General features: G+C 42.1%; 1 long non-coding RNA gene across 1 annotated transcript in view; it reads right to left on the bottom strand.

The window, feature by feature from the left end:
- The window catches only part of LOC135364145 (uncharacterized), an 81,770-nt gene extending 77,107 nt beyond the window's left edge, over positions 1-4,663 (bottom strand). Inside the window, exon 1 of the long non-coding RNA XR_010410829.1 lies at positions 4,539-4,663. This is a non-coding gene — a long non-coding RNA (uncharacterized LOC135364145). The remainder of the gene's footprint in view (positions 1-4,538) is intronic.
- Positions 4,664-15,159: the final 10,496 nt, after the last annotated feature.

Here is a 15,159-nt window from a genome sequence, read left to right as displayed (position 1 = left end):
CAACAGATTATTTTGGTCAAACATCTCTGAGATTCTAGATGGCTGAAAAATTGCCTCCCAGAAGAATGTATCAGACCTCGCGGAGTAAAAAGTCACAGAATGATGTGATCTCAGAGGTGAAGGAGACCACTCATCTAACTCAGGAAGCATCTCTGTAACTTCCCTGGTATTCATCTGTGTAATTCTAGAAAACCATGACTCCCAAAGTTTGGAATTCCATATTCTAGTCATTGTCTTCTATGTTGGTTAGGCATTTATATTCTGCAGAGTAGGGAATCAGTTCTGCCTGTATTTGAATTAGATGACAGAACTTCTGACCCTGGGGAGAGTCATACCAAAAATAAAAGGCAAATGTCATGAATTTAAGCACAGGAGAGAAAATGTTTCCCTTTCTCTTTCCAGGATCATCCCATTCATGGCCCATCCATCATTTTGACTTCAAACACTATCCACAGACACCACCTCTGCTTAAGGGAGGGGAGAGGAGCGTGCAGAGGTCTGCAGTTTCTGTTCCTGGTTTACAGTTTATATTTTTGTGAGACAATAATAGAGAGATACTTCCTCTACCCAACTTAGTACATTTAAGTTGTGAGTCATTGTACAGGAAGTAAAAGGAATTCCCAAGGCCCTATACATATATCCTTTGGGTTTTTTTTTATTAAGTGGGGTTTCAACATATTACAAAACGACACGTACAAATTGCATAAAAAACAATTCGTAAGGCTCCAAAGAAGGACTCTAGAGTGTGATTATCTAGCATAAGCATCATCTTGCCAAACAGTTACTACTCATGGGCCTGGGGTGCCTTGCATTCTTTCTAAAAATGGATCTTTCCATGAAAAGCCACAATACATTGATGCTGTATGAGGTAAAACTACAAAAGAAGTTATTTTTATCCTCCAGGCAGTTAACATTAGATTCTAAATGGAGCCAACCAAATAGTTTACAAAAGAAGGAAAAAAAAGGAACCGAGACTTCTGGAAACATGCCGTATTTCTTTTCCTTCAGTTTACATTTCTGAAATACCTTTACCTATTACATAAAACCATATTCTCTAAACAATTATGTCTATTAATGAATGTCCCTAGCTTGTAGAAGGCAGTGACAGTAAATTCAAAGTACAAAAACAAAAGACAATAGGGAGCAATCCTATCATTCCAATAATAAGCAGCTGACTTTTTTTTTTTTAAGATTTTATTTATTTATTTGACAGAGAGAGAGAGACAGCAAGAGAGGGAACACAAGCAGGGGGAGTGGGAGAGGGAGAAGCAGGCCTCACGCCAAGCAGGGAGCCCGATGCGGGGCTCGATCCCAGGACCCTGGGATCACGACCTGAGCCGAAGGCAGACGCTTAACCAACTGAGCCACTCAGGTGCCTTAAGCAGCTGACTCTAAAACATGCCTTCTATTTCTACCATTTCTGAACCAGACTCTGCATTGAAAGGTAGTGTTGGGAAAGCATTTGATCTATAATTAGAAAGATATAAACACAAAGAGGGGTGCCCGGGTGGCTCAGTCGGTTAAGCCTCCAACTTTGGTTCGGGTCATGATCTCAGGGTCCTGGGATGGAGGCCCCTCGAGCCCTGCATCTAGCTCCCTGCTCAGCGGGGAGTCTGCTTCTCCCTCTCCCTTCCCCCCTCCCACCCCGCTGTGTGTGCTCTCTCTTGCTCTCAAATCCATATATAAAATCTTTAAAAAACTAAAAAGAAAGAAAGATGTAATTGCAAAGATCTGCATGACAACAGTAGCTCCATCCCTTACAAACAGATCTGGAGCAAGAGACTTCAGCACTAACGCAGTTACCTCTTCTGCGAAGTGGGGCTACGGGGATAAGGGTGCCTCCCTCATCAAGGAGCAGGAGTAAACGAGACGGGAGGAAAAACGGTAATTAGCCCATTGCCAATCATATAACAGGCACCACAGGGATGAGCAAGTAGGATCCTCACTCTTGGATGGACACAGGATTTTGAGGAAGGAACGGTGGGGAACAATGAGCAGAAAAAAGAAAAATAAGCAGTAAAGGGGTAAGGGCAGAAGGGGGGCAGGTCTGCCTAGTGACCTGCACGGATCTTGAGGTTCTATAAGTCTCACAGCATTTGAGAACCACATCTTTCCATCTTGATCATTCTGAAATCATGCACCAGTGATTTTTCCACCTGGTAGATTTGTAAGGTCACTAGTCATAAGCTCCCACTTTGCACAGACTGAACTGAAATACTGAAATGTTGGAGGCCCAGGGGCAAAGCCAGAAAGGAAACCCCCAACTTACTGTGGTCATTCAGCTGTTCTGTCCATAAGCAATAAAAATGGGTCTAATTGTCATTTTTTAAAAAAATCTCTCATGCATGAATATATATTCATGAAAATATAAAATACTTAGGATATTGTAAATAGGTTCTATCACAGAAACTAGAAGAACATATGGACAAATAAAAACATAATTTCATGTTAGGATAAGATTACATGCAATATTCCTGTTGGATTTCCCTTATGTAAAATCTTCAGAACAAAAACTACACTATGCATGCATAGATCTTAACACCATCAATATCTTTCTTTCTTCTTTCTTTTTCTTCTTTCTTTCTTTCTTTCTTTCTTTCTTTCTTTCTTTCTTTCTTTCTTTCTTTCTTTTCTTTTTTTCTCTCTCTCTCTTTCTCTAAACACTAAAATCTGAAACCACTGGATGATAAGTGAAGCCTTTAGCAGGCCTACCTACCTGGAAGGCTCCATGACACATGGATATTCCCAAGAGCTAATTTCCTAGTAACTGTGGCACATTCCTAGCACAATTAGTTAACACAGACTAAAGAAATTCAGGAAGAAAGTCAGAAAACCACTGAGAACTAGTTGCAAAGCACATGGTTTTTAAATCTTAAAGGCAGATTCGGGGCACCAGCAATCCAGAAGTTCGAGCACCACCATCCTGAATGCTTGCCTTATCTTAGAGGCACCGCAGTCCTGAGTGACCAGATAGTCCAGAGCTCGAATGGGCCTCTCGAATCGCTTCCTGAAGGATGCTAACAATCAACATCCAACCCAAGATGCCAGTGGCTTTCTCCTTAATCCCACCCTCATGCAAAGCAGCATCTCACCAAGAAACACATGCAAGAGAAGGGGAGAGAAGAAAGAGAAGGTGAGTGAGAGCAGTGGAGGTAAAGAGAAGGGAGCAGACGGGACTTCTGCATGCCTGAGGCCAAGAAGCCCTTTTGTCAGCTGAGGCAGCTGCATAAAGAACAGCCAAGCTGTGCTTTGAGCAGGGATGCTATGTGCCAGCGATTCCACACGAGCCTGGTGCCTCCTGGGAGACCCACTGCAGACTGCCCACGTTGCGACAATCCATTCTTCCTTTTGAGAGAGGCAATAAAGCTCCTATTTCTGGGCAAGAGCCACAATCTCATACTCGCTAAGACTGCCGCTGAGAAGTTCCCAGCCTTGCATTCCTATTCCTGGAGGAAAGAGTGCCCTATGACCAGTTTTCAGACGGCAATAGGATATTGCTTTATTTCTTAGATTGGTATGATTACTGATGGAGCAACAGTCATATAATAAAGAGTTGGCTTTTGGCCAGTTTTATTTCACAAGAAGCTTAAGAACTTCCAAAAAGCATGATATATGAGCCTTGATTCACAGCGCCTTAAAAAATTGTATACCGAAACGTACATACACACATAGCGTGCAAATGCTTCATAAGCGTCATGTTTTTCTAACCATCTTGGTCTGCTGCTCTACTTCCTGCCTTCGTGAACAGGATGTGACCCAACAGGATGCAGCTCTCCCTTGTTTTCCATTTTTCAGCTCTAAAAGTCCCACGTCTGGGTTTGCTGACTTGATCATTGACCTCTAGTAACCATGGCCAACAAGAGGAAAATCTGTACTTCAATAATCTGAGCCTCCAAGACTGTTGGAATTTCTGTTCTTTCCCCTGGTCCTCTCCCTAAGTAGGCGAAGAGCAAGTAAAAACTGATCAGCCAATTCATCATCTGACTGGATCCACAACGGTTCTGCGACATCTCTGCCAAGGGCTGTGCTGCCCGAGGGTGGACATGTTACACCACGAGAGAAGATGGCAGGACCCTATGTAAGCTCACAGCCCACCTGCCACACCCCGGCCCCCCTTGTGGACAACCCCCGTGATCATCTGAGATCTTGGGCACTTGCCCAGCTGGATGTGTCCAGGGGCCTGAACCTGGCCATCAGAGCTCGCCCCTTCTAACGGGCTGTCATCTATCCAGTTATTATAGTTGCGTTAACTGAAGCACAGAAAGGTTAGGTAACTTCCTCAAGGACAAAGCTTTTTCTACTCCCGCACACTTCGCAGGGAGCAGGAGTAGAGGAAGCTGGAGACTTGAGGAGGGCCACATATGACCAAACAGCAGACTAGAGACAGATGCCATTAGAAAGCATGAATGACTCCCTTTGACTTCAACCTCCAGCTCCTCTTAGTCACCTGCCATTCACCAATCTCTGGAACACTTTTGAAATCCATTTGTATCTCTCCCTCACGCCAGCCATCAAGTTGATACCCTCTGCAGACTTACTACTCTGCTGTCTTGACTTCTCCAGGACAGTCTTGGGACCAGAGGCTGGTCCTAGTGGCCTTCTGAGAGCTTCCCGTGAGCGTCCCTCCTCTTCTCAAGTCCTTTCCATGCACAACAGAAAAGCAAAAACAGGAAGAGGGAGGGAGGGAGGGAGGGAGGGAGGGGGAGTGTCGTCCCAGGCTGGCCTTCTTGAGCTTTCAGAGATGGGATCACACGGTCAGCACCTGCAGCCAGTGCTCAGGCCCCCAGACCACCCACAATCCCCCAGACTGGTCTGGGCCAGCAAGGGGTGTATTTCCCTAGCCAAGGAGACAGCTTTGGAGATGGAAAGTAACCTCTGTCTTATTGCAAAGCACACAATTGTCCACTGCACCACAATTAGAGGATGGAACATGGCTTGAGGAAGAGGCAGGAGGCAGCTAAGATTTCTATTGGGGAGACATGTTAAGTTTGGGGTTCAAGAGGACCATCTAGGTGGACTGTCCAGGAGACAATTGGAATTCTCTATTGGATGAAACCCTGATATATTAAATAGCACCTCGGTTCTTCCATAATGTGGTTTTATTCATGAGAATCTACACTATCTCCCATGAGTTTCCTTGCCATAATTCACTACTAAATCAGACTTAAATATGCATAACTGTGATTTGTGCAGCTAACAGCTCATATGCCAAAATTAGGACCCTTCTTTAACTTCAGACTTAAGATGGGGTTGAGTCACCCCTTCAGATAACTACGATATTTTAAAAATATGTAGTGTTTACCTCGAGCTCCCTGCTCAGCAGGGAGTCTGCTTCTCCCTCTGCCCCTCACCCTGCTCTCGTGCTCTCTCTCATTCTCTCCTCTCTCTCAAATAAATAAATACTGGAGACAGAATTTTTTGTCTTATTTCTAAATTCATATGATTACGAAATTATCACTTTCTTTCTGGTATTATAGTTATTTGCACTCATAGGTTGGAGTGCCTATTACACGGTGAGCTGCTGGCTCATATTCTAACCCAACAGGTCTGGTACTGTGCTTTGCACACAGTAGACTTGCAAAAAATATTAGAGGTCTTTAATTTAAATAAAGAGTGACCCTTGGAAGTGACACATGCTTAGTACTCAGAACTCTTACAATTGAATCAAACCTTTTAGAAAGTTAATCATATTTAAATTGTTTGTTCAAATGTGTGCCAAATAAATTTTAAAATAAGTATCAAATTGAAAGGGACATCAAACCAAATGCAGTTTTACGAAGTAACAATCTAGGTATGTCATGAATAAAACCATCACATAAATCTCTCATTTCCTATAGCCATCTACAGCATTTGTTCTCAGCCTTGACCACAAATTTGGATACCTGGGCCCAATCTCTAGAAATTATTTGGTTCAGCACTTAACTAAAGGATAGGATTTTTTAAAAGTCTAACGTGCAGTAGAAGTTGAGAAGCAATGAACTTAAATTTAATCTTTCCAAAAATATGATTTTCCAAATGTTCAACCTCTCCAGTAATTAAAAGAATTAAGATAGAAACAATAACTTGCCACTATTTCAGATTATCATATAGGCAAATACTAAAGAGAATATTAATATTGAAGCATTGACATAGTGTTTTTCAAACTGTGAGTTACTACCCATTCGTGGATTATGTAATTAACGTAGTGCACCATATCTAGCATTTAAGAAAATTTTGAAAAGGAGAGGGACAGGAGAGGAGAGAAAAAGGTCATTGCATGAGGTCAGGAAAATAGTAAATTTTGTTTAATGTGTATATACCGAATCACTATGCAAGATGTATTTCTTACAGTAGGTCAAGCTGCACAAGTTTGAAAAACACTCTAGGATGTAAAGGAAAACACTCTCCTACGGTGCCGGGGGGATATAAATTAGCACAACTTTGCTTGACAGCCTTTTAGCAACTGGCATTTAAAGCCTTGAAAAATCTTTATTTTGACCCAGATGTTTCTGATCCAAGAATTTATCCTAATGAAATAATCTCTCAAAGGCACATCTTCATGTAAGAATGTGCATTCCATTGCTGTTTAAATGTCCAGCCATGTGGATTATGGTTAAATATGTTATGAGATACCACACGATTAAATACAATGCAGCTTTTAAAAATACTGAAGTAGACTGATCTCCATTGACCTAGAATGATGTTCAGATACATTAAAAAAAAAAAAACAAAAAACAGGTCACAAGACATTAGGTGTAGTATGATCCCACTGTAGTGTAGTTATAAATACATTAAAGCTGTGGAGAAAAAGGTTAAGTGCATGGACTAGGAGCCAGAACATTTGGGTTTCACGTCCTGGCTCTGCAGCCCACCCCAATCCCCTCAGCTGCATGGTGTTAGACAAGAATCTCAGCAATGCAATGGAGAGAGTTACTGTATCCACCTCAAAAGTTTGCTGCGAGAATAAATTTAGTTATCACATGTAAAATTCTCCAAGCAGCGCCATGCACTTGGTAATCACTCAAGGAATGTTAGCTGTATTTCTATCAGAAAGAGAGAGAAATTTCACATCAGAAATCCTAACTAACAAGGGTCCTTTTCTGGGTGCTATGTTTAATAATGAATTGCATTCATTAATTTATATATTTTGTATATTTCAAATTTGTAATCAGAAAAGACAATACACAGCATAAAATTATATAACTCATTGAGTTCTAAAATGTCTTTAATGGCTGTAGGCTAAAAAATAAATAATACTAAAAAGGAATAACAGTAAAACATGTTTTAATTGGATTTTGCTTACCACTGAGAGATAAGGTTTGAAGGAATTTTTTTTTTCCCCTAATGGGCTATGAATTCTGCTCTGGAATTCCATTTCTCTGATTTTGGAATTTCTGTAACTTCCGTGAGTGGTACAAAGACCCTGCCTCCCCGTCACCTTCTCTAAAGGTGTTCTGCTTTCTCTCACGTTATCAGTCCAAGTAAGGCTGCTGACAGAAATCTCTATTAAATTACCCCATTACATAAGCCTCCAAGCTACACCCTATCCCACTATCATAGCTTAGGCGATTGAATTTCTCTTAATAATGATGACATCCTGTCCAAAGAAAACAGTTCAATCTGAGCTGTCCTCTGTGTTTATCCATGAGTTATGAACAGAGTCCTTAAATGGCATTGTGTGTGGGTGGGAAATTCATTATTAAAGAAAACTGGGAATTACAGAAGCACGTGGAAAAGGGGATTTGAAGTTCACCCATTGTTTCTCCATTCAAAATCCATTAACACATTAGTATATTTCCTTCCAGGCTCTTTGTTTACAGATCATCCTAGGCTGCTGTAGTCATGTTACAGACACAACTAAGTCAGTTTGTTCTTTCCCCTTGGTATTACGTCATAAGTATTTGCCATGCTACCATATAATTTCAAAAACACTATTTTAATGACTGAATAAAATTTTCTTGAGTAAGTTAGCCATTTCTCCTTTAAAAGACCTTCAAATTGTTTTTAAGTTTAAGCTGTTATAAACAGAACTATGAAAAAATTCTGTGAGTGAGCTTTTCTCGTATGTAAAATTGTTCCAGCTTTTTTTCATGTGTAGAGTCAAAAAGATGAAATTACTGTGTCAAAGGTAATGAGCACTTTATGTCTTTGGATAGATGTTGTTATATTACAACCGACCTTATTGTCTACTTCATCCCCTACATTGGAATCCCTCTCATACATTGGTAGAACTCTTTAAAAAGGCACTAGCTGGGCGCCTGGGTGGCTCAGTTGGTTAGGTGACTGCCTTCGGCCCAGGTCATGATCCTGGAGTCCCGGGATCGAGTCCTGCATCGGGCTCCCTGCTCGGCAGGGAGCCTGCTTCTCCCTCTGACCCTCCCCCCTCTCATGTGCTCTCTGTCTCTCTCATTCTCTCTGTCTCAAATAAATAAATAAAATCTTTAAAAAATAAATAAATAAAAAATAAAAATAAATAAAAATAAAAAGGCACTAGCAATATGGAGTATTCATTGATACGCAGCCTTGCTCCAAAAAAATTTTTTTGAAGCAGTTTACAAAAGCAAGCACAGCTAAACAAATATTTTTGAAGTGGGAAAGTTAGGGTGAAGAGGAAAAATAAGAAAAGTGACAACTAGTATTTATTGAATATTTATTGTGTATCAGACATTGTGTTAAGACTAGCATATCTAATCTCATTTAATTCCCACAGCAAAGAGGTAGGTATTATTATGCCTGTTTTACAGATAAGAAAACTGATTCCACACAAATAGTAAGGGACAGAGTTGATATTCAAGCCCCAGAATTTGAGCCCTTGATTGTTGTTTTAAAAGATTTATTTATTTATCTTGAGAGAGAGAGTGAGCATGAACGGGACGGGCAGAGGCTGAGAGAGAGAATCCCAAGCAGAGTCCACACAGAGCGTGGAGCCCAACGTGGGACTCGATCCCACGACCCTGAGATCATTACCTGAGCCGAAATCAAGAGGCAGCCACTTAACCAACTGCACCACCCAGGAGCCCCTTGAGCCCTTAATTATTAGGCTGTACTTCATCCGGGGCTCCACTGAATTACCTTTATGAGGGGGGAGAATAAGAAAGCAAAGCTGAGGATAAGGGGGACTCCTGTATGTGGAAACTTAAAAACAAAAACCAGAAAAACCAGCTCATAGGTGTGGAGAACAGACTGATGGTTGCCTGAGGTGGGGGGTGGGTGAAATGGATGGAGAGAATCAAAAGGTACAAACTTCCAGCTATAAAAGAAGTGTAAGTCGTGGGGATGTAATGGACAGCATGCTGACTACCGTCCATAATAATGTAGTGCATATTTGAAAGTTGCTAAGAGAGTAGATCTTACAAGTTCTCATCCCAAGAAAAACAATTCTGTAACTGAGTGGGAATGGATGTTAACTAGACTTACTGCCTGATCATTTCACAATGCATACATATACCGAATCATTATGTTGTAACCTGAATATAATGTTCTATGCCCGTTATACCTCAGTTAAATTTGGCTACTCGTGTAGCCACATAAGATAGAAGAGGACATGAGAGACAAAGAGGTGACCGGAGGAGTAAGAGGCACACCTAGTAAAGAGCAGATCCTGGCGTGGGGAGAGGGACAGAGGGGTCGGACACAGAGAGGACTGGGCAAACGAGCCAGCCCACCCCCATCCCCACAAGCTGTTCCCAATAATTCTCAAAATGATCACACACTACGATAATTTCTGTTCCTAGGAATGAGCCTAATTAAGAAAGATAAGGCACACATACCCCCGATTTGGAAGAGTTACTCTCTTGGGTTTCATTATAGTGCCATTTGTCTCTGAAATAGTACACCCAAAAAGTAAATCGACATGCCAACCCACACGGGACACGGCAGTCTGTTTTCCCATGCTCTGAGTGCCATTGGAGGCTCCGTGATAGTGACAGTTCTGTCCTCTGGTGGTGAGTAACTCACATCTGCAAATGCTCCCCGCCATGGAGCCCTCTACAGCTCCATCCTGAGCTGATGTGCAGCGCGGTGCGCACTTTACTCCACTGTGGCCTCGTCCCCTGTCATTTAACTGTGTCCTAGAAAACAATTTTGACCGAGCGTAGTAGACCAAGTGTACAGAAGCGATAGTGTGCTAGACCTGACCCCAAATATACACATTCGTATATGTGCGCGTGTGTGTATAGATGCAGATTATATATTCAAGTTTTTTGGCACCTTAAGTTACCCTCAAGGCAAAATCGTTTGAGGAGGAATAAAGTTAAGTTCAGCAGGCAACTGGATAGTTTGAGGGGCCTCATAAATAGAACTGGAGCCTCAACAGTCCAACCAACAATTACTTGACCTGCAGCTGGAAGAATGCATGCCCAGACACAAGTCGTGACTGACAGGATGGCATGGTGCTGGGAGGCCCTTCCCAGGAAGCTGGCCATGTGGGGCAAGCCAGTGCAACTGGCTTTCCCAGCTCCAAATACCAGGTGCTCTAGTCCTTGTGTTCTGCGTACTGAGAAACCGTCTGAGCCTGGGACTGGGGAAGCCATCAGCGCATATTTGTGGACTAAATCCTTTTTCATCAAAAAATGTCAAAATAGTGGAGACATTTAAAAAGTTAGACATGAGGTATCTAGAACCTTCATCCACTTAGAATTCTCATTTTCTGACTATATCATCGGCATTACGATCCTATCAGCCCCCATTCATTTTTTTCCCATTCATTTTTTTAACTTGGTGTAATTGAGATAACCATGATGTAAGACATTGGGTAAGTTTAAGGTGTACGAAGTGTATGATAGGATACATTTATATATTGCAACATCATCCCCGCCGTAGGGGTAGCTAACACCTCCACCATGTCACAGAATTGTCAGTTCTATTTTGGGCTGAGAACATTTAAGATGGTGCCTCTTAGCAACTTGGAAGCACAAATACAGTAATATTGATGATAATCTCTATGCTGTGCATGAGATCTCCGGAACTTATTCCTCTTGCTGGTTCAAGACCCATTCACTAGTAGAAACCCCTTAGCTGGCTGGTGACAGATGAGCAACACATGGGGAGGCAGAAAGAACAGCAGGAACCAGAGCAAGTCCTTTAGTCTTGTTTTTCCACTGCCCAATGAGCAGCTTAAAAATTATCGTATCATTCAAACACAGTACTACAGAAATTAAGCTAAGTTAATATGATCCCAACACTAGTCTGATCAGAGTTGCCATATCTTTGTGTCCCTACAAACAATATGGAGAACTTGTTTTAAAGAACATTTTGTGCCTCACCTCCAGAGGTTTTAATTTAGCAGGTCTGGGTGGGCCCGGGAATCTACCTGCTTAACAAACGCCCTAGAAGATTCTGCTCCAGGAACGAAACTATTGGAGATGGTAAAGCAGCGCCATCTGGGCTGTGTGCCCAACAAGGGCCGGGTAGCCACAGCCCCAGGTCAATCAGCTAGCTCATTGAAGAGCACAGGTGCATTCTCCCTGTTTGTCATAAATTAACAGGGTCTGTTTCACATTCTGTTGCTAACCTAAGCTTTTGAAAATTATGGAACACCAGCTGGAGTTCATGGAAACTGCTGTGAGCCACGTTATATGGTAGGCATACAATAACAATCTTCCAAATTAGCCATTGTTCTCACCATTTTAAAGATGAGGAAACTGAGGCTTATGGAGGGTAAGATGTTTACCAAGATCGACAGCTGGTAAGTGCCCGACCCTGGTTCCAAACCCCTGAGTCTGTCCAACTCCAAATCTGCAGTGATTCCCTGACAACTAAAGAGTATATTACTTTCATTTTTTTAAAAAAATTTATTTATTTATTTGAGGGGGAGGGGGTTGAGGGAGAGGGAGAAAGATTCTTAAGCAGACCCCACACTAAGCAGGGAGCCTGACAGGGGGCTCCATCTCACGACCCTGAGATCATGACCTGAGCAGAAATCAAGTCAGATGCTTAACTGACTGAGCCACCCAGGCACCCCGAGAGTACATCACTTTTAATTCTTCAGTGAGAACTTATGTTTAGTGATTTTGAATATTACCCATGGGTCATCAGTGCATTCCAGGTAGTGCTAAGGTTCATAACATAGCGAATGTCCTCCATTCTAAGACGATGTTAAGATTTGATAAGAAGAAACATCAATTGGGGCACCTGGGTGGCTCAGTTGGTTAAGCGACTGCCTTCGGCTCGGGTCATGATCCCGGAGTCCTGGGGTCGCGTCCCACATCAGGCTCCCGGCTCAGCGGGGAGCCTGCTTCTCCCTCTGACCCTATCCCCTCTCATGCTGTTTCTCTCTCTCTCTTTCTCTCAAATAAATAAATAAATAAATAAATAAATAAATAAAAGAAACATCAATTAAGTAACAGCTTTCAAATGCATAAAATTCTACAGTAAATCTATATATTGAGGGTAAGATGCCTCACAATTTTGGAAATGTAAAAATGTAAACATAAATAATAAAGGAAAAGATCTTAAGGGCGCCTGGGTGGCTCAGGCGATTAAGCATCTGCCTTCAGCTCAGGTCAGATCCCGGGCTTCTGGGATCGAGCCCCGCGTCGGACTAGCTGCCCAGCGGGGAGCCTGTTTCTCTCTCTCCCTCTGCTGCTCCACTTGCTTGTACTCTATCTCTGTGAAATAAATAAAATCTTTTTTAAAAAAGAACGAAATCTTAGAACCAATAGAAAAAACACTACAATTTACGGCTGGTTTGACTCCCCAGCCACTGGCTTACAGCGCCACCTGCTGTAAGATAGTGGCAACTACATTAGCCCTCACCGCCAGGGCTTTGCCAGAACGAGGGTCTGAGGTTTACAACCCCCAGGGGTCTAACAGAGCAAGTGCCAATATCAGATATGATGTGGGGATGCAGAATGAAGGCAAAATAAGAATAGAAATAAAATATAAGAAGAGGGAAACTAAGGAAGATGGGAAAGAAAAAAGTAAAGTAAAAAGGGGTGTCCCATTACGGAAAGCTGTATCTTAATATCTACCTCTTGTTACATGTCTTAGTATCTACTTCTTGTTACATGCAGGGTATTTTGCATATTTTATCTCCAACCTATTTTATTGATCTGCCTTACAGAGGCTTGCCTTTTTTTATTATTTCAGTCTTTTCAAAGAATAAGGTTTGGCTTTGTTTTCATTGATCATCTCTAGTATATTGTCACTTCTATTTTTGTTCATCTCTGTCATTTGCTTCCTTTTGTTTACTCTGGGTTTTTGGTCTCTATACCGATGCCATGTAATTTTATATCATAGGATTTCCGAGCTTGAAAAAGACCTCATGTCAAAAAGACCTCCCTCATGTTAGAAAGAGGCCCAACGAGAAAGGTTTGCCTAATTTCCTACAGCTGGGGACGAGCTTCCATGCTCTTGACTTACTGCTCTTTCTTCATTAGGAGCACCGTGGCCCCTCCTCCCTTATTGTCTCTCTCTCTCTCTCTCTCTCTCTCTCTCGCCTTTTCTTCTTCCCCCACCCAGAACAGAAAAAAAATGAGATTGCTGGATTGATACAATTCAGAAGAAATAGGCACACTTGTCCCTCACAATGTTTGCATGTAAGAATTTTTAAAACAGTACACATTCATGTTGGTGGTTAGTTGTTTTTCCCATTTTTACAATACTGCACACTTAATCCAAATGGACGGGTTACCTGTTGAATGAAAAGAGAGAAAAGGCCACAAGTAATCAAATATAACACAATATTAGAAAATAAAATTCGGGGTGTCTGGGTGGCTCAGTCGATTAAGTGGCTGCCTTCCACTCAGGTCATGATCTCAGGGTCCTGGGATCGAGCCCCGCATCAGGGTCCCTGCTCAGCGGGGAGCCTGCTTCTTTCTCTCCCCCTGATTGTGCTCTCTCTCTCTGTCAAATAAATAAATAAAATCTTTTTTTAAAAAAAAAAAAGGAAAATTCAGTGTGCCTTCTAGATGATTCTACCTGTATCTATTAAAAATTCTGATATCAGATATTTGGCAAGAAGCAAAAAAATAGATGATATCTTTATGTATCAATTATTGGTGTCAAATGCAAATGTAGTCCTACAATTCCAGTTAAAGAGATGAGCACTTCCAGTCATAAAGTATGAGACTGTGGGATAATAATACTAGCCCTGAGAAGGTTTGACTTTTGGGCTTCGATCGGCCCTTGCATGCCACCCCTCCCTCTTCAGAAGCCCTGGTGGCCTCGACGTCTAAGTATCCTCAGCCCTCTATCGAGAGCTTTGATAAGAAAAGAATCTGGTATTAGTCATTCATATCTTTGTATGGAGTTATTACTCAAATGCTCTCTCCATAGGCCATTTGTATCTGTTTTCCTTCCGTGTGGACTAAAAGGCTTTTGTCTCTAAGAAATTAGAGGTAGCGCCTGACCTGAATGGCAGGTCAGCGAGCCGTGGGAAGAAGGGCTTTCTAGGTGTCTTAGAGATCATTCCACCCACACTATTGAAGACCCTGCATATATCAATCTGTTAAGTTGACCATGTCCTCCAAAAATGTATAGTCCCTAACAGTGCTTCTCAAAACAGTGTTAATAGTTGTTAACACACACACACACACACACACACGCTGTGGGCCAGTATGCAATATACTGATGAACAGTGTGATGCTCTGAGGGGGTATAGACAGGGGTATATTTCTAAAACATACCTAATCACAGGCCATTTTCTTCAAGTAGCATCTGCAGGTCTGTAGTAGGTTAAATAACACCCCCCACCCCACCCCGAAAAAAAAGATACTTCTACTGGAATCTCAGAATGTGACTTTATTTGGAATAAAGGTAGTTAAGGTATGGATCTTAAGAGGAAATCATCCCAGACTGACTCGGGTAGTCTCTAAATCTGATGGAAGGGTGTCCTTATAAAAGGCAAAAAGGAGGCACGTGGTGGCCCAGGAAAGACGGCCATGTGAGGACAGAGCAGAGATTGAAACAAGCAGCCCCAAGCCAAGGGGCAATCGGAGCCAGCTGAAAGGAAAGATTCTCCTTTTCTAGAGTCTTCAGAGGGAGTGTGACCCTGCCAGCACCTTGATTTCAGACTTCTAGCCTCCAGAGCTGTGAGGAAATGCATTTCTGTTGTGTTGGGCCACCAAATTTGGGGTGATTTGTTGTAGCAGCCCTCGGAAGCTAATAAAGGCCTAATGTCCCCCAGAACACACAAGAGGGATCAGGTCATACTTCCTTCTGTTCAGTCCCCAGTCCCCG

Source organism: Mirounga angustirostris, unplaced genomic scaffold (assembly GCF_029215605.1).
Source record: "Mirounga angustirostris isolate CCGP_5_RB_7025 unplaced genomic scaffold, mMirAng1.0.hap1 SCAF_4, whole genome shotgun sequence".
NCBI classification, from domain to species: Eukaryota; Metazoa; Chordata; class Mammalia; order Carnivora; family Phocidae; genus Mirounga; species Mirounga angustirostris.
This window is presented reverse-complemented; position numbering and strand designations above follow the sequence as displayed.